This window comes from Nannospalax galili, unplaced genomic scaffold (genome assembly GCF_000622305.1).
Source record: "Nannospalax galili isolate Female #2095 unplaced genomic scaffold, S.galili_v1.0 scaffold78, whole genome shotgun sequence".
Classification (NCBI taxonomy): Eukaryota; Metazoa; Chordata; class Mammalia; order Rodentia; family Spalacidae; genus Nannospalax; species Nannospalax galili.
This window is the reverse complement of record NW_008343387.1, coordinates 2,077,875-2,101,653: the sequence shown is the minus strand read 5'-3', so window position 1 is coordinate 2,101,653 and position 23,779 is coordinate 2,077,875. Positions and strand designations below refer to the sequence as shown.

At 39.7% G+C, this 23,779-nt stretch overlaps 1 protein-coding gene across 5 annotated transcripts in view; it reads right to left on the bottom strand.

Moving 5' to 3' along the window:
• Positions 1-23,779, bottom strand: part of Klhl32 (kelch like family member 32) — a 232,186-nt gene that overhangs the window by 208,261 nt on the left and 146 nt on the right. For 4 of the 5 annotated variants that reach the window (XR_003850542.1, XM_008839608.3, XM_017799773.2 and 1 more), the window contains exon 1: positions 23,304-23,529. The exons of the other annotated variant lie outside the window; for it this stretch is intronic. The gene's annotated coding sequence lies outside the window, so the exon portion shown is untranslated. Of the gene's footprint in view, positions 1-23,303; positions 23,530-23,779 lie in introns of those variants that run through there. 5 annotated transcript variants of the gene reach the window in all.

Sequence of the window (23,779 nt, the reverse complement as noted above, 5' to 3'; positions counted from 1 at the left end):
GAAAGAAACACACTCAAAGAACATCCTACAGTTACACTAATTGCATATTTACAGAAAAATAGACTGGCCCACATAAGCACATACCCATAACACAAAAATTTTCCATAATTCATAGGAATTCTCTGACGTTGCTACTGATTTTTTTTTCTTTTTTGAGATAGGGTCTCCTCCATGTTCTACACGGAATTAGACTTTGGCTCTGACACTGGCCCACTAGCTAGAACTACATTTGTAAGCCTTTATTCTCTCACAGGGGCCTCTCTTCTGCAAGGCCCAACATCATAAGCCCTGGATTCATGTCCCAACCTTAATGTTCCTGCATCAAGGAATTCCTTCCAGATTTTTGGAGCTGTGAGTTATAAGGCATCAAGGTGAGCAATGAAAAGTGTCAGAATTAGCTTTGCTCTGCACTGTCCACAGAGCATGAAGACATGGCCTAGGATTGTGCTGGGACCAAGCAGCCATAGTTTAAAAATAACAAATAGAAGTGAAGTCGTGGAAGCTATATCTATCCCCCATGGAAAAGTTCCTCAAATTAAAATGAAAATATTTAGAGTAGTCCATGATAAGAGATTTACAGATTCAATCTCAAAATATTAAAACTATTCAATTTAGGGCAGAAGCCACATCCTTTAATCATGTAGAGTGAACAGAGTTGTTAAACTACTTTTGTGTCTGCAGAACCACACATTTAAAGAAAAGATATTTCTTCCAAGAAGAAAAGTTATGTGAAGGCCATTAAAAGTGCTCCTCTCTGATGCTGTTGATGAAGACTGGATCCCAAAAATTAAGCTAAAGAAGAGAAAAGTGCTTCATGGAATGTTATAATGCAGCAAGGTGCATGACAGTGTTTCTGCCACCTAGCAGATCTGGAGGACACTGTAAAAGTCACAGACAAATCTTATATTCTAACTGAATCCTTAAACTTATTAGTCATATTACTTCTGTAAATAATTTAGCCTTGATAAGCCAATATTTATTTCTCCATAAGAGTAAAACAAAATCTTCTGATACTTCTATTGAGACTACATGAAATAGGAAATTTTCAAGTATATCCTAAAGTATAAAGTATAATATAAGTGCATAGTATTGGTATCAACAACTGCTCTTTAGTTCTGTTGCAAATAGAGCTTTAGTTATGGAACACTAAGTTATTAAGTTCTCATCATAACTTTAGAGCTGTAAGAAAATTAATTTCATACTCCTAAATGGCATTCATCATGGTCTTACTACATGATTCTATTTTGTAAAGAAGTTTAAAATGTTTAAACTCTAAGGAGTTCATCAACCCCAAGTAGCATTGTTTTGGTCAGACTATCTGAACAAAATAAGCAGAAAAGCATTTCACTATTGTCTAGGCTAGTCTCAAAGACATCTTTAGTCTGACACCTTGAATTCATGCATGCCTCATAGGTAACACTTTCAATTATTTAAGCACTGGCTGATAGTGCTTGTGTCAGCATGATCAGTAATTGCTGTCTTAATAATCACAGGCATCTGATTCCAGCTGCTCCCATCTTTGATATAACCATGAGCAACAGCCTGGAGGACAGGCCCTGACAGGAAAAGAATACAGCCAGGGGTCAAATTAATCCTGGTGGTATATCAGCTTTCAGGGAGCTGAGTAAGTCAGAGACACATACTGAAAAATTAAACAACAGATTGAGAAAGAATTAATGTCTTAGGAGTTTTTCACAAAATACAGTATTTTCTGAACATGAGAATGGTCTTTTAACCTAAGGAAGCAGGCTAAATAAATCATACCTCAACTACTTTCTTTTGAGTAATTATAAGACTGCATCTATACTCATATTCCTCTGCAGATACAGCATTTTGCTTTCCCCAGATGGCTGGGGCAAGTGGCTGTGCATATAGCCAAGGAAAAGGCAGGAAGCACAAAGTATTTAACTGTCAAAAGGAGGAGTATAGACTTATGAACATTGTGTGAGGTTCAATGGGGGAACAGAAAACCAAAGACGAGCAATGCAGGAAGGCCAGGCCTTGGGAGACCTGCATCCTTCACCTTGGCTCTACCACTATTTTCTCAGATGAACCAGTTTGTGTCTTTGGGCTTCTGATCCCCCTGAAGAAAGAAGAGGGATGCAACTAAAGAACTTTGTGGGAGAGCTTTTTATAGTTGATGTGAAATTATCCAATATTGGGGGCCAGCAAGAACAGGAAAAACTGATGTCTGCCTCTCTGCATGAGAGATCCCCTTGGCAGAAGAGCAAAAATGTTTCTTCTCCTTTGAAGTAGAAGTAAAATCATATTACCTATGTAAATGACACCAAGAGATTTGACCTTTATGAGCTGGTTCTAGAAGAATACAGACTATGCATTTACCTGAAGCCAAGTCCATTCTGAGAAAAAAGAAATGATGATTCATCACAGTCATCTACTCCAGGACAGAAACTTGGAATGTGTGTGTGTATGTGTACATACAGGAACATATGTGTGTGCACGCATGCGCGCACGCATGTGTATTTACATGTATGCATAGATACCTGTATAGAACCTGTGCAGGTATATAAATATGGGTAGCTATGTGTACATGTGTATATTGTGGCGGGTGCCTGCTTTGACCAAGAGTGGGCCAATCTTGTTCTGAGGGGTTCTGGTTCCTCTCAGAACTGTTCTCAGAACTGTATCTATTCTATTCTCCTCTATTCTATTTTCCTGTCTAACAAAGGGCTCCTCTCAGATTTATTGAATCGCATATCAAGCATAGTATGGGAAAGACATGAGCAATCTTTGATAAGTTGGACAAAGGAAGAAGTTGTTTTCTGGCCTAACTCAGAACAGCACACAAACAACAGACAGATGTCATCAACCTATGCCTCCATGTTGTTTCCAACATTTGTGGGGGGAGATGTTGTTTTCAATGTCATTCCCATCACATCTCATGCACATACATATTGTTCTAAATCAGAGGCATAACTGAGTTACAAGTAGGGAAAAGTACATTTAAAGTTGTGCTTTCAGCTTAGCTTATAAGAGTTAGTTACATAAAGATACCAAATTATTGTAGGACTGATTCCATTATTTTTCATAAAAGGAGTATATAGTTCTAAATGTTACCAAAAAAAATGATTAACTTTATTTATTAACCTTGGTTATGTAATATTTCTATTTTTAAAGGGTTGTTACAAATAGTCTTTCCCAGAAAAAGTCATTCCCATGTATATATGTATAGCAGAGTGTGTGTGTGTGTGTGTCTATGTGTCTGTGTATGTCTGTGTGTATCCATGTATGAGTGTTTGTGTCCATGCACATACATGGAGGGAACATGAACTGCTAGCTCATTGTAACATCACTCTTTATTTTCTATTTTTGCCTCTTATCCCTCTTCTAAATCTTTAGCAGTGAGTGATTTTGAATTTTTAACCAAGTCATGTGGTCAAGAAAGAGGTAAAACAGGTTGTTTACAAAGACTTATCAATGGAGGGCTCTTTATTCAATCCAGGCCTTCTCCCCTGCCTCCTTTCTTGACAATCCAATAGGACTTCAAGGGACACCTCTTTTTTCCCCAATATATATTTTATGAATTTTTGTACATTTCATACAATACATCGTAATCATATTTAGATTCCCCCCCCTTTGTACCCCAGGACAACAAACTATCTCATCAGTGCAGTAGTGGCACTTTTATCTTGGGGTAATCTGGGGGCATTCTTAATGCAAAACACAGACACACAGGCCACAGCTACAGCAAGTGATTGCCACTGCTTGGCTGAGGAAGAATAAAGATTGAGGATTTTGATGCTAATATCTTTTCTAGCTCTACCAGTTTGGTATATAACTTCTAACATCAGTACACTTTCAAATTAAGGAAATATATACAAAATTATCAGAGATCAACAAAAGGCAATTCTACATACATAAGTGGCAAAATAGATGAGAAATTCTAAAATAAGGAAAAACATCAGAGATTAAGGCCAAACAGGAATGGTTTCGTAGAAGAGATATACATTGAAGTAAACTTTGATGGATAGATGTTTTTTGGACTGAGAGGAAACTAAGTGTGTTGGGGGTGAGTCCTGCACATGGCACCAGGTGTAACTGGAAAGGACAGTGAGGACAGCACAGGACAAAACCAGATCAAGCTGAGCAGGATAAATGGGGCTAGCTGACCTCAGGCTGCAAAAAGCATCAGAGCCTGAGCTTACAGTCACTGAAGAGCCATAATTGATGGTTACCCTGGAAAACATTTGACTAAAACATGCTTTAGGAAGACTTTTCAGATGACCATGGTACCCAGGCCTGTGCGGAGCAGAAGGCTCTAACCTGGGACCTCTGACAACATTTTGAGTATATATACATACATACACATGTATATATTATATTACACATATGCCAATCTTTTTCTAAGTTCTTTTACTATACACACATTTTGCACAGGAATGAAGATCTGGACCATTTGTTACAGTGTCAGAAAGGTATGTGACAACCATTTTTCTCACATCTACACAACGCAAACAAGTGAATTCAGTAGAAAGCACTGCATAGTGACCCTGAGGTCTTCCCGTTGCTTAGATGGTGAAGATCAGTGGGGTGTGAGTTCCAGTAGAGCAGCAGTTATGTGACACCATCCCAGGTGCATCAGGGAACTGAGCAGGAATTCCCAGGGGACTGTCTCCTCGCTTTTCTGGAAGGTGCTATAAAGAGAGGCTTTCATAGATTACACAAAGTTGGCTACAATACTGTCTTCACCTGAATTGTTTTATGATGATCACCTTATATAAAACCTTTTCTTTAAAAGGTTTAATAAAATTGATGCCTTGCATTTGACTAAAATGTATCTAAGTCACTTGGGACATATTTACAGAGTAAAATCAGGTTAATTATGGCAAATTATTAATGAGGATGTGAATACACTTCAAGAAATATAAGAATCTGGGGCTGGAGAGATAGTGCAGTGGTTAAGAACACTGACTGTTCTTGCAGAAGACCCGGGTTTAAATCCCAGGACCCACATGGCAGCTAACAACTGTCCGTAACGCCAGTTTCAGGGGATCCGACAGTCTCTTCTGTCCTCCGCCGGCATTGCACAACACAGGTGCGCTTACCTACATGCAGGCAATACATGCATACACATAAAATAAAAGTAATAAAATATTTTTAAAAAATATAAGAATCATAGTTTTTTTAGACAAGCATCCCAGGCTAGCCCCAATGCAATAAGTAGCCAAGGAAGGCTAGCTTTGAACTCCTGTCTCTACCTCCCAAGCACTGGAATTACAGGTGTAAGTCACCACACTGACTTAAGAATCATACTTCTTTTTATCTTTTTTTTAACCTTTAAAATAAATGTCACGTGTACGAGTGTTTTGCCTGCAGGCATGTAAGTGCACCTGTGCACACAGTGCCCACCAAGGCCAGAAGAGGGTGTCAGATCTCCTGGAACTGGAGTTATAAATAGTTGTTAGCCACCGTGTGGGTGCTGGAAACTGAACCTGGGTCCTCTGCAAGAGCAGCCAATGGTTTTAACAGCTGAGCCATCTGACCAGCCCCCTAAATCATAATACTTCTTAAATAAAATACCAAAATCCATGTAAATAGATGGTCTTCCTAAATAGAAGACTATTTGGTAGAGATATTTCTTACTTAGTATTTTAATATTAGTGTTAACTGAGGTTGGAAAAAAAAAAAAAGGAAATATACCTTCTTCATCTTTTCTACCCAGGCAGTTTTAGCTTTCTTTATTCTTCAGATAAATTTGTTATTGGAACTTGTGAACCATAAAAGCTTCACCTCTAAAAGCATTTTCCAGAGATATTTATTTTTTGAAATTTCCAACTTGTAAGCAACCCATTTAAAGAGACTTGAAATTTTGCTTACAAAGATACAAAGGAAGAAATGACGCCTAAGAGGGCCTAACGGTCTATCAGCGGCTCCTAATGGTCTATCAGCGGCTCCTAAAGTAAATCCTAAGGCATTAATTATCTCAGATTTCCAGGAGGGCTTCTTGCCCTGGAGTACACTCCATTTTTATTGTGCATTTCACATTTCTATTTTTGATTCTGTATTCCACATCACCTAATAAGCTTTCTCATCTCTGAATTTCAACAGTTTGTGCCTGTGATGGTGATGTTCACATACACCCAGGTGACAGAGATGTCTTCTGTGGTATCTTTCCTTTCCATTGCTCCATGAGTTTTCCACTTGGCTCCCAGGGGCACATGCATAGTCTCCTATGTGAATGAGCATATGGTATTTACAGAGCATATGAGTCTTACTGCAAAGTCCAATGTGCCAGAAACAGCTCATGGCCCTATTTCCCGAAAGTCAGCTTAATTTCTATTCTACTAGTCAGGAAGTCTGCCTCCTTGAGGTTGCTCAAGCAGGATAACAGTACAGTGTTCTGGGATTTAGGGAGTGGTGTAGTAAGGCAAGCTAGACTTTGGGTTGCCGCTCTCATCTTTAGGTCACCCAGGCATACCTGATCTTGATTGCCACTGAAAACAGTGGTCACTTTCAGTCTCAAACTTATGGAATACTGGTGATATTCTATAGCACTATATACTTTCTCCTTGAAAAAAGCTCTAATGCCTTGGCTCAGCATTCAGTCCTCTTGCTTTTCCTCCTCCTTCTCTGGCTACACCTATTATTGTTCAGATATTTTGCTCATCCCTCTGTAGATACGCTCTATAGTTCCTTGAGATTCAATTCCATTGCCTATTTTGTCCCTAGGCAATTTCAATCCCAATAAAAAATTATATCATATTTTTATTTTGTCTTCCAAGGGTGGATTAGTTGGCTGGGAAGAGTGGCTGAATACTCAGATGAGGGTCCAGGGACCCTGCTTGGCTCTCCTTTAATGAAAGAAAAATGAGGAAGAACCCAATAGAGGGATGCTTTTGGAAGCCCTTGTCAAGAAACTCCAATGGCCTCTCTTATGAATCCCAATAAAAAATTATATCATATTTTTATTTTGTCTTCCAAGGGTGGATTAGTTGGCTGGGAAGAGTGGCTGAATACTCAGATGAGGGTCCAGGGACCCTGCTTGGCTCTCCTTTAATGAAAGAAAAATGAGGAAGAACCCAATAGAGGGATGCTTTTGGAAGCCCTTGTCAAGAAACTCCAATGGCCTCTCTTATGAATGTTTGAAAATTGCCCTGTTCTGACTTTTTTCTAGTTCACTGTCTAGAACTTGTAATGCTAATTACTCTTGCCTTTACTTCTCCTTCACATCTCCTATTCACCAGTGAAGGACTTCTTTTCTCCCTACAGATAAGAGTTATGCAATTTGGGAGTCTTTTAGATAGACTTTTCAGCATGAATTGGCTAGGCAGCAAGGGTAAAAAGACCCCAAAGAAAAGTAGCCAGTTTTTGAGCTAAAAGTCAAAATGTCCTTGAGCCTGTTAGCAACATACTCTGTTCCAAAGACCAAAAATATCAAAAATATTTGGGAGCTTGTATCTCATCCTTAAATGATTTTAGGGTTACCTCTTCAGAGGGGGGAGTGTTGGAGGGGAGGGAGTGGGCATGGATTTGATCAAAATACCTTATATGAATGTATGAAATTCTCAATAAAGTTTTTGTAAAAGTTTTTAAAAAATTATATTATAGACTGAAGCCGTGAGTTCTAATCACACAATAATCTCCTATTTGATAACTTCATGTGAAAATCTTAAAGACAACTCAAATTTAATAGTGCCCTAACCACATAATTGTGTGGATACATAGCCCAAACCACCCAAAATAGAGATCAATCCCCACTGCTTAATGCTTGTCATGATACCATGACACTCTCCTCAGTATTTATTGCAATTGTAATTTGACACTTAGGTGTAAGGTCATTTGACGAATGCCTTTCTCTTTCACTAGCATGTCTGCTGTGCGATGACAAGGACCTGTCTTCTTCGCCACTGAATCACCAGCAGCTGGTACAATGCCTGACATTTAACAGATGACCAGTAACTCTGAGCCAAATGAACATTCTTGACAGAAGAAAATATTACTAATGAGGAAGTTGGCAATGCTTTTGTAAGCAAAAGCACCAAAAACAGTATATTTAAGAAGCAACAACAGCCCAGAATACTTTTCTAACCTTTACCCTGACATGAGAACATGGGGTCATACAGCCCAGGTTTAGCTGGTAAGTGACAGGAGCCATTAGCATTACAGATTGAGTACTGGAAATTGTAGATGGTGGCCAGAAAATCTTGTGTGTGTCCTCCTTACCCCCAACCTACCTAAACAGGGTAATTATGGCAGAAAGATCTAGTCTCCCCCATGATCAACCATTAGCACCATAGGCCCACCAGGCTTATTTTGGAATAATTGGATGGTTAATAGCAAAACTTCTTTTGCAGGCTGGCAAATTGTACCAGGCACTAAACAATGAGGACTATGAACAATCTTGTACTTCAGCAACATGACCATGTCACAGAGCACAAAGGAGGAGTTTTTGAGTTCTAAGAAATCAGCAACTTTCCCAAGACCAAATACCCAGCATCTGAAAGAATCAACCTCAGAATCAGCTGCCACCAAAGCCATTCCATACTGCTAGAAAGGACAGAAGCTACAAGCAGAAAAAAACTCCAGGAGGCTGTGGAGCCCAAAATGCATCCTGGTAACAGCTGTACAACTTTACATATCTGTCAAAAATTATTGAACTGAACATGTACAATGGATGAGGTTTGATGGCATATAAACTAGACCTCAAAAAGGCCGTTTGTAAAAGTGGCAAAAGCAATGAGGAAAATAAAAACAGGACAAGATGAATGGAGAGTAAGGAGTAGAGGATGAGGAAGTTGCAATTCCAAATAGAAAGCGACATAGAAAGAAGACCTGAAAAAGGTGAGCCCTTTGAGCCCAGGAGTGGCCAAAGGAGTAGACACTGCAGGCTGACGGAACTGCGCTCCCTTAGAGGGAGAAGGAGGGGAGAGCAGATTAGCAGAGGACAGATGATGTGGATGGTACTAGTAACTGGGATGGAATCTCTTGCAGTTTTCAGCAATGAAATAATTTACCCTAACTCAGGCACCAGGGATCACTTTGGCTGCTGTGTTGAAAACAGTTGATGGGAAGCAAAGGGAATTTCCATTTTTGCATGTGGCAATGCTTACTGGAGCAAGAACTAGTGATTGGAAGTGAGGAGAAACGATCAGCTTCTGGGTATATGTTCAAGGGACTATCAGGAGAATTTCTCAAATACTAGAATATATATTATAAGAGGAAAAAGCCAAGGGTTATTCCTTTACGGAGCCTAAGCAGGGAGAGATCGTAAAGGTTTGGATGAAGCACATTTGGAAGATAAGGGGATCTAAAGCGAGCATCAGAAATTTTGATATTAAATTATAGTGTATGCCAGAATCACTTCACATAATTTGGTGTCTTTCTTTTAAAGTTTGTCTTCATGACAGCTTCCTCCTTTAAGCCACTAAGTGTTTTCCAAGGAAATGAATGACCGTACAAAAATGTAGAAACGAAGCTTCTGTACAGCAAAAGAGACAAACAAAAAAATGAAGAGAAAACCCACAGAATGGGAAAAAAATCTTCACCAGTGACACATCTGACAGAGGTTTAACATCCAGAATATACAAACAACTCAAAAAACAAAGAAGTGAGAAACGAAATGACCCAATTAAAAGATGGGCTAAAGATCTAAACAGAGAGTTCTCAAAGGAAGAAACAAAGATGGTTAAGAAACATCTCAAGGAGTGTTCAACATCATTAGTAATTAGGGAAATGCAAATTAAAACCACCCTAAGGTATCACCGTACCCCAACCAGACTCAATAGGACCAAGATAACAAATGATACCAAATGTTGGCAAGAATGTGGAGAAAGGGGAACGCTCATTCACTGCTGGTGTGATTGCAAATTTGTACAACCTCTATGGAAAACAGTGTGGAGAACTCTTAAAAACCTAAAAATGAACCTATGATATGACCTGGTTATACCACTCCTTGGCATATACCCAAAGGACTCATATACCCAAAGGACTCATCCTATTCTGGAGACACTTATACAACAGTGTTTATTACTGCTCTTTTCACAATAGCTAAGAGATGGAAGCAACCTAAGTGTCCCACAACTGATGAGTGGTTTAAAAAATGTGGTATATTTGAACAATGGAGTTTTATTCAGCAGTAAAGAAAATGAAATAATGAAATTTGCAGGTAAATGGATGGATCTAGAATCTGTTATACTAAGTGAAGTAACAGACTTAGAAAACATCGTCACAATTGGGCTTGTTGACGGTTGTGCTCCTTCATTAAAGGAGGGCCAAGAAAGGTCTTTGGAGCCTCACCAGAGTATCCAGCCACTCTTCCCAGCCAATTGTATGAAACTTGGCCCTAATCGCACATGGTCTCCTGCATTTGGGGAGGGCTAAAGTATATAATCTGGGGAAGACTAGGAAGACAAGGCTTGATCCATGCTGGGTAAATGTTTTCCATTGTGTATACCCTCAGATCACTCATATACCTCTGCAACCCCTCAGTTATCTTGGTAGGTAAACTCAGTAAATTCATTGATTCCCCGGTGAACCTTTAATTAAACATTGGCTTGACACTAGAACCTTAAAAGGGAATAAGCATTGCTTAGTATCCCCAGGGAAAGAATTCTCACAACAGATGGAAAATTTGTTAATGCTATTATGTCTCATAATTATTTAAAAAAAGAAAAATGAGAATGTAAAAGATGTTAAAAGGATATGGGAATGGAAATATTTTCCAAAACAGGCAGAAAAAATGAGAAAGCCTAAACAAGTGATGAAGGTCTGTGTAGGCTTGTTATGAAATATAAAATGATATGACAAAAATACACATAATCTTAAAGTTTCTAAGGTCATAGCTTAGTTAACTAGTTTAAGGAACAAAATATATATGTAGTCAAGGTTTATCTGAGAATATTTTGTTTTTCATCCAAGCTTTATCTACATAGCACATGGTAATTAAAAGTACCAGACTGGTGGAACTAACCTTATTGGATGTTTAATAGTCAAACTTTGAGGCCAGAGGGACTTAAAGGACTATTCTTGTCCCTTGTCCTCCAAGGTTGACTTCCAGGGGACTATGGAACATCTCTCAAAATGTCCTGTAACTGTGGTGAGTCACCTGTTCAGGGAGGCCATGGAGCCCCCATGAGATGGACTTGAACCAGTGCCCAGTCTACAAAGAGGATGGTCAACTCAAAGGAAACATCTCCTCCATGCTTCCAAGTGAAGGCAGCCATGGTCAAGCAGGACCTTTGACTTACCTTCACACAGATGGAACTGGTAAAAGAAAGGAGCCAGGGGCTCCTCCCAAGCCCATGAGACCCCTGAGGAACAGATCCTCAAATGACCTTACATGTAAAAATAGATTAACTTATTTGGGCCAACTGTATGGTCTTAAACACCTAAAAGGCCTCAGTGGTGGACCCAGGTCACAAACACACAGGGACACCCAGTGGCAGCTACCAATCCTCCCATGCTTTCTTACTGGTGAAGACTCCTCAGAGGTGGGGTGATGTGAATGAACTCCTGTGATAGAGGAACTCAAGCAGCAGCATTAATAAGTAATCAATTCAAGGTTAATATGTCTGGTGATTTATTTCTATGAAGACATGAAGGCTGAAAGATATTTTTTTCTGTAAGTTTAAATCATACCATGATTTTGTGATATAAAATGGAATTCCTTCTCTCAGTTCTGAATTTGTATGTGTACTCCATTCTCTCTCGGTATTCAGTACATTTGGCCCCTGGACTTCTCTATGTGGTCATTTTCATTAATGAGTGTGTTGGAGATACATATTAGACTCAGCAGCTGTGTCCATGGCTATTACTTCCTATAATTTGCCCCAGATGGACAAAAAGATGATTTGGGCAGAATGGTTGCTGCTGACCACCTAATGAGGCTGCAGCCTGGAAATCACTGATGTAAATGTGGTTTCACAATCACTGTTCTGTTTCTCTTTTGTTCTGTCTCTGGTCGTCCCTCTGTCTGCTGTCCTCATCACAAAAGGAAGAAGAATCCAACATAACTCCTAAGCAACACAAGTGACTTTTACCTGATATTCCAGGAGGGAAAGGTAATTTAAGTAAAAACAATTCCAGTTCTGAAATGGCAGTTCCTTATGGCAAAGTATGTATCCTTTGATTTAAAAAAATGCCAGTAAGTATTAAAAACTTCCCTGTTGTAGGAATTAAACTGGTTTGTTCCTAACTTAGCATGAGAAAAGCTACCACAAGAACTGGAATAACAGCTCTGTTACCTGGGACACACACAAGTGTGACGTCCACACTTCCCTCATGGAGCCACACTCCACAAAGTGACTTATGTAACTAAAGTTACAATCAAGCAGCAGCTCACTGTGCAGACCCTTGGCCATTTCTGCCGATGCCTGAAATTAATTTACTTTCAGAGTGGCCTAATGGGCAATCAGGATTCTTTTATTTCTTTACTGTGTGCCAGTGCCTAACAGTTCTATATCTCCTCAAAATATGGTTATTCAAAAACACATTTTGACTCTTTCACAAAATGAAAAGCAAACTACCATTTGACAGTTTAAGACTCTGCTACTAAGATTCTGCTGAATCTAAAATATTCAGCAGCATTTAACTACCAACCAGTTAATCAATGACTCATAACATTCTATCCACTGTAGAGATAAGACTTACCAGCTGGCTTATACAATGCCATATAATCACTACCCATGCTGGAAAGCTAAAAAGGATACATAATAAAAGCATGTGATTTTTATCTCACACAGAAATGTACATTTTAAAAATCAATCTAGTCACCATACAGATAATCTGATGACATTTGTATGAACACTTTCTGAAGCAATCTTTTCACTTAGATTATTCAGAAGTTTGAGTAGAAAAATAATAACCTTAGCCAGCGTGGTGGCATGTGCCTTTAATCCCAGCACTCAGGAGGCAAGGCAGTTGGAGCTCTGTAAATGTGAGGCCAGCCTGATCCACATAGTGAGTTCCAGGACAACCAGGGCTACATAGTGAGACCCTGTCCCATCAAGGGAGAGAGACAGCATCTGTTTCATCATGGGGAAGGGAGTCAGTTTTCTTCAGGGACGTAGACCCTTACTTAGGCTGCCTGTGTTCCAGTAGAAATTCTACAACCACGCACATACAGGCAGCACAAGTGGACTCAGCAGGTTTAAAATAAAAAGAGCACGTGATATTTCAAAGAAAAAGTAGTGTGGAGGATAGGGGAAGAGCTGGAGGGGAAGGGGTGGGGTGGATTTGATCAAAACATATCATATGTACATATGAAATTCTCAAACTATAACAAAGAAGCAGATTGTGTGCAGGTCACTGTGTCCCAGATACTAGCTCGTAAGGTAGACCTCCCAGGAGAACCACTAGAAGAGTTTTCAGTACACAAATGACTGGGCACCAGGGCAGATTCTAATGCAGTAGATATAGAGGACCCAGAACATTGTTTTAAACATAGTGTCAGCTTATTCTGAAGGTCAGCCTGGTTACAAACTCTGCACTGGATTTCTCTGTTAGAATAGTGGCAGCTATCCAATTCTCTAAAGCAAGGCTGTTGAATCAAAAGCAGTAACAGAGCACTTTTAATAAGAATATGCAAATGTATTCCCATAAACAATGGTAGGAAAACAGCAAGATTTTTCACGTTGTTCCCATATTCTGAGGAGACAGGCACAGCATTCACTCCAATGCTCCTGCAGAGCTGACTTCACTTCCCTTGCTCTCCAGTCACCCTACTGTGCCCATCCCAGCTCCAACGGATAGAAGACCAGCAAGGAGCTGTGAGCGGCACCTAGTGACCCAAGCAACCATAGGTGGAAGGGCCTTAGGAAAAGTTCCTTATTAACTGGGGCCCTGCATCCTATCAGGACACTTTTTTACTCCAGCAACAAGTGAACTGCTACCTTCTGAAGATCGGCACTGTCTGGATGGCATGAAACAGAAATTTAAAACTTGAAAAATTTGAGAAGGATTATAAAGTTAAAAGAAAGAAATTTATCATAAAAACCCTATAGATGATACTAAGATTCACAAATTAGAATTTCAGTAAAAAATCAAATGTGATGAGAGAGAGAGACAGAGATAGAGACAGAGTCAGAGACAGAGACAGAGACAGAGAGAGGAAGGAAAGAAGGAAGGCAGGCTGAAGGACCGTGCTGTGAGTTTCTCAGATGACATTTCATCAATTAGGAAATCCATCTGTGACTGATAGTAAACACCCCTAAGAAATGAGAAAGGGCTTTGACTTAAAGCTAAAGAAGATAAGCCATGCCCAAATAATACTGAATTTAGGCAATTAATGTTTTCTTAAAAGAGAAACACAAATTTTTTTAGGCTTTACATTCTCAAAATAATATTTTAAAAGAAAGATAAACGATCAGCATATCAGCTCAAGGACATCAAGTTTGGAAAAACTAGGGAGTATTTTCCAAGCTAACAGGTTATTTAACTCCATCTATATCACTGCCCATCCTGAGAATAGCATTTTGCTAAGCCTCCTTTCAGGGAATGTCAGAGTAAAGGGAGAAACAGGTCAAGGAGAAACTATCAGAATGAATCCTTCAAATCAAATCTACACCTCAATTTAAACCCCAAATTTCCAATGCAATAACCATAGTTTTCTCTTGGAGGGAGGTTGAAAATAATCCACTATCTTCACATTCACAGTAGGATATTTTCTTACTAGCATTATTATATAATTTTGCTGATGAATGTACTTGACACAAACAGGACACTTAAACTCGTGTGATCTTGGGCTCCCATACTGTTAGTCCATAATCTCCACCTCATCATAACTAACACCTAATACTTAATTTTTTAAACCATATTCTTTTCTGCATTCACAGAAGAAAGCATAAGGATTTTCAAGCTTTGCTAGAAGATTTTATTTATTTATTTATTTATTTATTTATTTATTTATTTAAAGACAGGATCTATGTATCCCAGGCTGGCCTCAAACTCCTCACTACATAGTCAAGTATGACCTTGAACTCCTGATCCTCTTGCCTCCACATCTCAAGTGCTAGGATTATAGGCAAGCTTTATCACCCATTCAAGTGGTGCTAGGTATTGAGCCCAGGGTGTGCACACTAGGCAAGCACTCTACCAACTATGCTACATCTCCATTCTTACCATTAACAATTTCCTATAGCTTTCTTATTTTAGGTATATAAACTAATGTTACTTAACAACTACCAAAAACATGTATGAAATTGTAACATTTTTTTCTAAAACCCTGTAATAAATGAATACTTGTAGGCATGGTGAACACCAGCATCAGCAGAGTACGTGTGACACAAGAAATCATCTTTGCCTTGGGGATATGTATAATCCACCATGTGATGAAACATAACTTAGCTTGAGAGCCCCTAAAATCTATGGCTAAGGGGAAAATCCTTCAGTGTTTGCTATCACTACAACCAAAGTCACCAGTGTTCTGGGTCACTACTATTCTGGGATGACCCTAAGACTGTAAGCTGGGAGGTAATCTTGAAGAAGTCAAAACACACTAACCCCATTTGCACTCCTAAGTCATCAAAAACCAGAGTGATACATAAAATGCAGAAAATTATCCAGCCACTTTTAAGGATAAGGAATTTCTGGGTGAGGGGTCGGGAAGAAAAGTAGCGATGCTAAGAGAAAAATGAGTCTAACTAGAACATATTCTCTTTGGGGAGAGAATAATCCTATTGGATTTAAAAGAGAATTCAAGGAATTTTTTCTTTGAGCCTGGTAAATTTTTGACCTTTTCATAAAATTTACGTAATCCAGTATGAAGGGAAATCTCTAGTTGTCTAGAAAACTGTAAACAACTAGAAACTGACCTTGCAGAAAGGCTGGGAGGGCTGCACCTGCCAGGATTGGTGACACTATTAATTCCATCTCAAGGAGTACCTCTGTAATTTCTACAGATGATAGGACCCTTGGTGAGATCTGGCAACAGAGTCCCCACACCCACCCCACAATGGTGCCTATAGAAAAATAAGTTGTCTCTCCTCCTCCCTGTGCCCAAGCTGCAACTCTAGGAGCTACACACCAGCAGAACAAGTCACGTTGTATAGAGGAAAGACACCATCAACCCCAAGATACACACCCCTTTCCTGGGAGAACCCTCCGAAGCAGCAAACCACTGTGTGACTCAGCTTCTCTCTAAGGACAGCACTCACTGCCCAGATTAAGACATTTCTAACAGGCATTTTAAGTATATTCTACCTACATTTTAAGGAGGACAAAGGTAGAGGAAGGCAAGGAGTGGCAAAGGGAAAGGATTAGTAAGTACTGATGATGATGATGATGATTATTATTATTATTATTATTGAGACAGGGTCTTCCTATAGCCATTATTTACCAGGAACTGTGCTAGATGTTTCAGTGCACATTTCAGAATTTTAATATAACCTTGTGATATGCTCCTGGGGTGTTCTTTAGAACTTAAGTTATAGAAATTTAATCCCTAAAGCATCTTGAGGTGGGGAGATCATAAGGACTAGATGAGATCATGAGAGTGGAAACCCCATGATCGCTTTAGTGATTTGATAATGAAAAGAGGACTTGCTCCACCTGGTGCCCTCTGCCCTCACTGGATGCAGCAGGAAGACCCTCACTAGCTTTTGGTGCCAGGATGTTAGACTTCCTAGCCTCAAGAATCACAAATGAAACAAACCTCAAACCTTTGTCCACTGCCTGTTCTGCTAGATTCAGTTATAGCGATAGAAAACAGACCAAGATAACCAATAATTTGGTGACAGACTTCCCATTACAAATGGAAAAATGAGACCTAGAATAGATATGCCACATGATTGTGAATCACAAAACCAAAGGGTATCAGATTCTGTATTTGAATCCAGACTCCAAGACTAATGCCCTCGTTGTATCATGAGGCCTTGCACTTTCAATAGTAAAACTAAAAATCATAAATAATAAAGCTTCCAAGTGATGATTTTAAATGAGGTATCAGAATTTGTCATAAAAATTGCAGAATGCCTCCCCCACTGCTCTTACTGTCTGCACCATTAGCATCAAATGTGTTCCCACTGAAGCAATCAGCCAGGATGGGCTACGTATTCCATCAATATTCCGCATGCCAAATTGGTAGTTCTGTCAGGGTGGGAAAGGTGGGAGTGGTCCTGCTTCTAGATTACTGGAACTGGCTCATCTGAGATGAAAAGGGGAATATATTATGCCTCAAATAAATATGTAGCGGAATGTGAAGAGTCCATGAAAACTGCCAATGATTTTCTTCCTCATTTAAACCTGTCTTATCAAGCTGGTGATTTCAACCTTGCAAAGGGAAAAGCTATTTTAGACAAATGTACATCTTCTGATGCTTTTTCCATATGTGAAACTAAAGTGATTCCAAGTCAGGTTTGTAAAACTGTTACTTCATTATATTATACATAGTTCTTTTTAAAATTTCATCAAAATTTATAGTGCCAAATGTCTAAATCAAGTCAAATTAAATGCATGAATGTATTTCAATGTGCTAAAACAGGGCAGGGACAAAAGAAATAGGAAGAAAGTCAAGTGCTTCCTTCTGCTTAACATGTCTTAGGTAAAAACTTTTGCAAGACCTAGTTAGAAATGCCAGGAAAAAGGTGAATGAAATTAATTCCATCTGTTAATTCCCAATAAGGTATTCCGGAGTAAATTCTGAAAATGAACTCTGTAAACTGGAATAAATTCTGAAATAAGAAAAGAAGGAGGCATACATAGCTCAGGCTATCTCCACTCTCACACAAAGCCAATTTAATAAGAAAGAGGCCCTTTATGAGATCTGCTCATAATATCTTTCGATACTTGCCAAATGCGTCTGCAGAGGAAAATCAGTGGTTTATTCTGTACTTGGGAATTAGAGTCCCTCCAATTTTAAACTGAATCCCTGTCCCTTGTACAAGACTCTAGCTTGAAATGTCATGCTGTTTTATTTCAACCTGTTAGCTCTGTGTCACCATTCTGACAGGCAGCTCACACACCAGCCACTGATGTATGTGAAACCAACAGTAACACCTACTTGTCGCTTATCTTTCAGATCTCCATTAAAATAACCAATAAAAATGTTGACCCAGGGACTGGATGGATGGGTCAGTGGTTAAGATCACTGACTGCTCTTGCAAAGGACCCAGGTTTGACTTCCAGCACCCACATGGCAGCTAACAACTACCTGTAACTCCAGTTCCAGGGGATCTGATGCCCTCTTCTGGCCTCCACAGGCATTGCACAACACAGGTACATGCACAACACAGGTGCACTCACACACATGCAGACAATATATTCACACACATAAAAATAAATTAATAAATTAAATATTTTTTTAGAAAAAGTTGATCCAACAAGGACTAAAAGCAGATATTTTCCTGGCACTAGAAGCTTCTCATAGAGTTGAGCATCATTTTTCAAATGGCTGGTCTAACCCTGGTAGAAGTAAGAAGATGGTCAACATGTAGCTCACAGTTCTCCTATTTGTCTCATAGATATGAGCTGTGACTTTATCAAAAATACATCTGACATTAAAACTTTTATCTGGGGGTTTTTTAGATGGGTCAGGTGGGGTAGTGCTTGCTGGACAAGCATAAGGACCTGAATTCAGATCCTTAGCATCCATGTAAAAAAGAAAGCCAGGCATGGCAGCACCTGTAACCTTGGCACTGGGGAGGCAGGCATAGAGGATGCCCAAGGCTTTTCAGGTAGCTAGCCTTGCCAAATTGGTGAGCTCCATGTTCAGTGACCAACTTTGTCCCAAAAAGTAAGGTACAGGGTGATAGGAGAAGGCTCTCAATGTTGACCTCTGACCTCCACACACAGAAACACACTTTTGCATGCATATGCACACATATGTGCACACATGAACACATATACACATGAACACATACAAAGCACACACAAATCTTTCTGCAAGAGCATCTCAAACTGTGATTCTCCTAGGAGAAAATGATTACATTTTTCATTATTAATTTACCAGATCTCTTTTTTCCATTCATTCAAATCTGCTAATTTGTCCTCTTTAATTGAATTTATATAAAACATCTGTGTATATTCTTACCACAGGAAAGCACTATCATGAAAAGAAAATAGGTGCCAGTCATCTGATGTAAAAGTACAGACACATCATAATAGTAGATGGCTGCTAACTGAGTACCAGATCTACAGACAGCATCGTCTTGGCTTGTCCCTTGTCTTTACCTTCAGATCTTTTACAGAGGTTAGTACCACACTGTCTGGATTCTCCTCCAATTCTACACTGCTCCTGCTGGTCTCTTTCAACAAGTTGTCTTCCTCTGTGCCCTGGCACCCACCCCCAGGTCCCTGTTCTTGTTGAATTTAATCTTGGAGACCTCATTTCTCCTTATAGCTTTCCCCACCCCTTCAGCTATGGTTAACTCATCACTAGTATTGTCCCTTAACTTGTATTCCTATCTTGACTATCTGGCAGAGCCTGTCATCTTTCAATAGGTAAAAATATCTCCATTTATATCACTATGAAGTCTGGTATTAATCCCTCTCCTACGGAGAGACTTAACTAATCTCCACGATCAGATTTTATTTTTTAAAATCCTCCCATGTCCATGGTTCAGAGGAACTGTGTGAGATATTGCTGTGGATTGACCCCTATACTTTAAGCACAGTAGAGACAAAACTCTACCATGGAAATAAATCCCCAGACTGGAATCTTACACTTCTGCTGTACATTTAACATATAACTGCCTCAAAATTGCAAGTATGTGCATATCGTTAACCTTTACTAAGTAACAGGAATGTAGAATGCAAAGAAAAGTTAAAGATTTGGATTTCTTTCATTGTTCTAGTTTAACTTCATATACGCTTTGATTTTTCATCTATAAAATGGAAATAAGACATCACTTTATAAGGACTCTGTAAATTCAAAAGAAGATTGATAGAAGGTAGCTTGTGCATGGAATAAGGCTCACAGGACGCCTCCAGGAGCAATACAGATGCTTGCTCTGAGTCCTTGAGGGGAAGAGATGAGATCTCAAGAGGACTCAAAACGTAGTTAGAACACTACCACCTAAGCATCTGTCAGCTCTCTACTAAGGGTACGACACTTGAAATGAGTTCAAAACTGCAATGTTTTTATTTACTATTAAAGCATTCTCCCAGGAAGTGATTTTACAGCAAGGGAATGCCTAGAAGCCAGTGTTTGCGGATACAGTATTTGGATTTTTTTTCTTTTTCTCTAAACTATGCCTTTCTAGATCCATAAAAGAAATAACATAAAGAAACCATTATTTCTGGCCACTGGCTTCAATGATGCTCACTACCACCTTGTAACTTTAGTAGAAACGTGGGTAAATGGCAGCTCCTCTGGAAGTATTTGTTTCAATGAGTTGCTTTTAAGGAGTAAACAGCACTCTCTACCCTAGGGTGCTGGTATTTAATGACTTTACATGCCGGGTTTTTGTTCCTTTGGTGTCTTGCAGTATTCTGTGGTAGCTTTTAACTAATTATTTAATTTCTTAAGAGGAAGTATGTATTAAAAACCTCAGGATGCTCCTTTTTATAAGCAATATTTTATTCTACCTCTTCCTGTAATCAAAAGAACAGTTGTTCCTCAGTATCCACAGGGGACTGGATCCAGGAGCTTCACCAATACAAACTATGCAAATGCTCAAATCTCTTATGTAAGATGGCATAGTGTTTGCTTACAACCTGTACATATCCTTTGTATACTTTAAATACTTCTAGATACTTCTAACATCTACTCCAATGCCAATGCCATGCAGGCAGTTATCATTACTGTTTTGCCTAGGGAATGATGAGAAAGAAAGAAAGTCTATACATGGTTAGAACACTACATGTTCATTTAGTCCCAAATAATCTTCATCTGCAGTAGCTTCACGGAACCTGTGGATACAGATGGACAATTACATTCAACTGACTTTTTCTTAGCCTGGTGCTAAGGAAAAATGGGCCAAAAAGATAAGAAGTTTATGAACACTTTTTTTTCACAAGATTCAAAAAGTTCCATGTGAGAGTGCTTTATGCTCCTTGTCTTCTCTGAGGTATTCTAGGACAGAGATGCAGGAAACCTCAAAACAAACCTAGACCTGTTTACACAAGATTGGAACATTTACAGAGACTTTAATATTGAAATGAGAAAAATCCTGGTCACTCATAATAAATAATACATGTACTAATTCACATCTTTTTTTCCTTAGAGAATAATGTTACAAAACTGGATGAGACCTTAGTAGTTAAGGCGTGCAAAGCAGCAGGACACAGATGGCCCAGATACATTTTTAATATGGTTCTCACTGTTTGTTTGCTTTTTAATTCAGGACACTTCACATAAAAATCCAGAGACTTTTGCTTTCCTTGAAAACCTGGCACATTGCTCTAACCAGGCCTTGTCCCCTCCTTAGTCTTACCTGTTAGACCCACAATTTTGTTTTGGCTTTTTAAAATTATTATTAGAACAGGTCTAGATCCAAATAAGGGCTTCCTGACACACTGGCTCTGACCTTCTACAGTGTACAGTCCTCAGCTCTATACTGATGGCAATTTCTTGACCTTATGGTGATTGGGAAGATTCAAAATGAAATTGATGGAGGTGCTTTGTAAACTACAATGTTAAGTGTTTACCATCATTATTCACCCCCAGTGCTCTGTGAATCTCATAAACCCTGTTTGCCTATTATTTGTCATTATTTGGCTTCCTTTTGCTCATGTTATTACGTCATTTGACACAGTTCAAGACCGAAGTTAAAGAATGTTGTATGCTTCCCTCACCTCACTTAACAAGAGGTGGAAAAGATGAACAGATATTAACAGAGAGCAAAATGTGTTTTGAATGGAGATTTACCAAGTCATTTTTATTTGTTATGAAAGAATAAAATTAGTGCAAGGGGTGATTACTGAATTACCAATGTTTCTAAGTGGTAGGTTGTAAGTTCACCCACTAGGCACCTGAGGCCTCAAAACAAAACGAGTCAGTCTGGGTGTTAGGGCTCCTGTGAAATAAGGGTCCTGATGTCTTTCACAGTTCCCATCTTAGCAAAGGACTTAGTACTTCAGGAGAAAATATCAAATTTTTAATAAAACTCTACAAGCTTAGATGCTAGAACAGTAAGGCATGGGAAATTTTTATATCTACTTCTATCAATGTATAGATGTAGATAAAACTAATGAATCAATGAGGTTGTCAAGAAGATGGAATTTCACCTTTGTGAAGAAAACTGCAGTTAATGAGGATGGTGTGATAAGAATAGGAGGTAGGAATTGGCTAAGTGAGTTAGGGTAAAAAGACCCCAAAGAAAAGTAGCCAGTGTCTTGGCTAAAAGTCAGTATGTCCTTGGGCCTCTTAGCAACATACTCTGTTCCAAAATCTAAAAATGACAAAAGTATTTGGGAGCTCTTGTCTAATCCCTGAAAGATTTTAGTGTTACCTCTTCAGAGGGGTAATGTTAGAGTAGCAAAAAGCCCCATTGAAAGAAAGAAAGAAAGAAAGAAAGAAAGAAAGAAAGAAAGAAAGAAAGAAAGAAAGAAAGAAAGGAAGGAAGGAAGGAAGGAAGGAAAAAAAGTTGTCAGAAAAACATGATGGGGAAATATGGGAGGTGTTGGAAAGGACAGTGGGTGTGGATTTGATCAAAACACCTTATATGCATTATGAAATTCTCAATAAAGTTTTTTTTAAATTAAAATCATGCAGTGGACAAGGAAATGTCAGAAAAGCTGTATGACACCAATGTCAGCTATCCTGGTATCTTAGAAATTTGCAAACGCTGTTCCTATTCCTCTTCTGCCAATTTACAACCCCAAAGCAGTCTGGTGTGGGGTGCGACGATAAAATCATCTCCTCTTAGTGTTGAGCTAATATAAGTGAGATGCAAAACAGAACTGGAAACAGGATGGTATTTAAACTGGAATCCGCTTTCTTTATAAGATCACCAAAATTGGAGAAACCTATGATTCAAGACACAGTCAGTTGAAAAATTCATCTGACAGGTCCGTTTTAATACATATCATATGATCCAATTATGGCTTTTTAAAAAGTTGAATGAAACCGCTGTCTGGATACAAATTAACGACTACCAAATTGTTACAAGATCCCCAATGTATATATTATTTTAAAATAGGATTTGGGAAACCAGTTCTTTCAAAATATGTCCCAAGGCTGATGTTTAAGCAAGTATCCTTGGCAACCAGGAAGCATAATGCATACTGGGCTGGGGGAGGCGGCAGTAACTCCAGGCTGGTAGAATAAGTAACCCCAGTAGTAAATTACTCCCGCAACGCGACGCCAACAGAGGCTGCATCCCCTGAAATTTCAACTCTGGGTCTGGCGCACCAGCAGCCTCCCACCCTCCCCCACCCGAACCTGTCCCGAAGAGAGACTGGCTTACCCGGTGCCGGGAGCGGTCTGCTGGGCTCTGCAACCGAGGCGGCCAGCGGGCACCCGGAGGTCCCCGGTACACAAAGCTCCGCTTCGCCCCACGATGCCGGGCTGGGGAACACTGCAGCAGCTCGGATCCGCCTGGCTGGGGCTGCGGTTGTGATGATCCAGCGCGCTGGCGTGTGTGTGTGAGTGTGTGAGTGCGCGTGTGTGTGAGTGCGCGTGTGTGTGTGAGTGCGCGTGTGTGTGTGAGTGCGCGCGTGTGTGTGTGAGTGCGCGCGTGTGTGAGTGCGCGTGTGTGTGTGTGAGTGCGCGTGTGTGTGTGTGTGTGAGTGCGCGTTTGTGTGTGCGTGTGTGTGTGTGTGCACGCGCCTGTGTCTGTCTGTGTGTGCGCGCCAGCCCGCGCGCTCCCAGACTGCGGTGGGGACGGGTGTCCCGGGGAGGAGAAAGTCCCAGACCCTGCGGGTGGCGCGTCCAGCTCCGCTC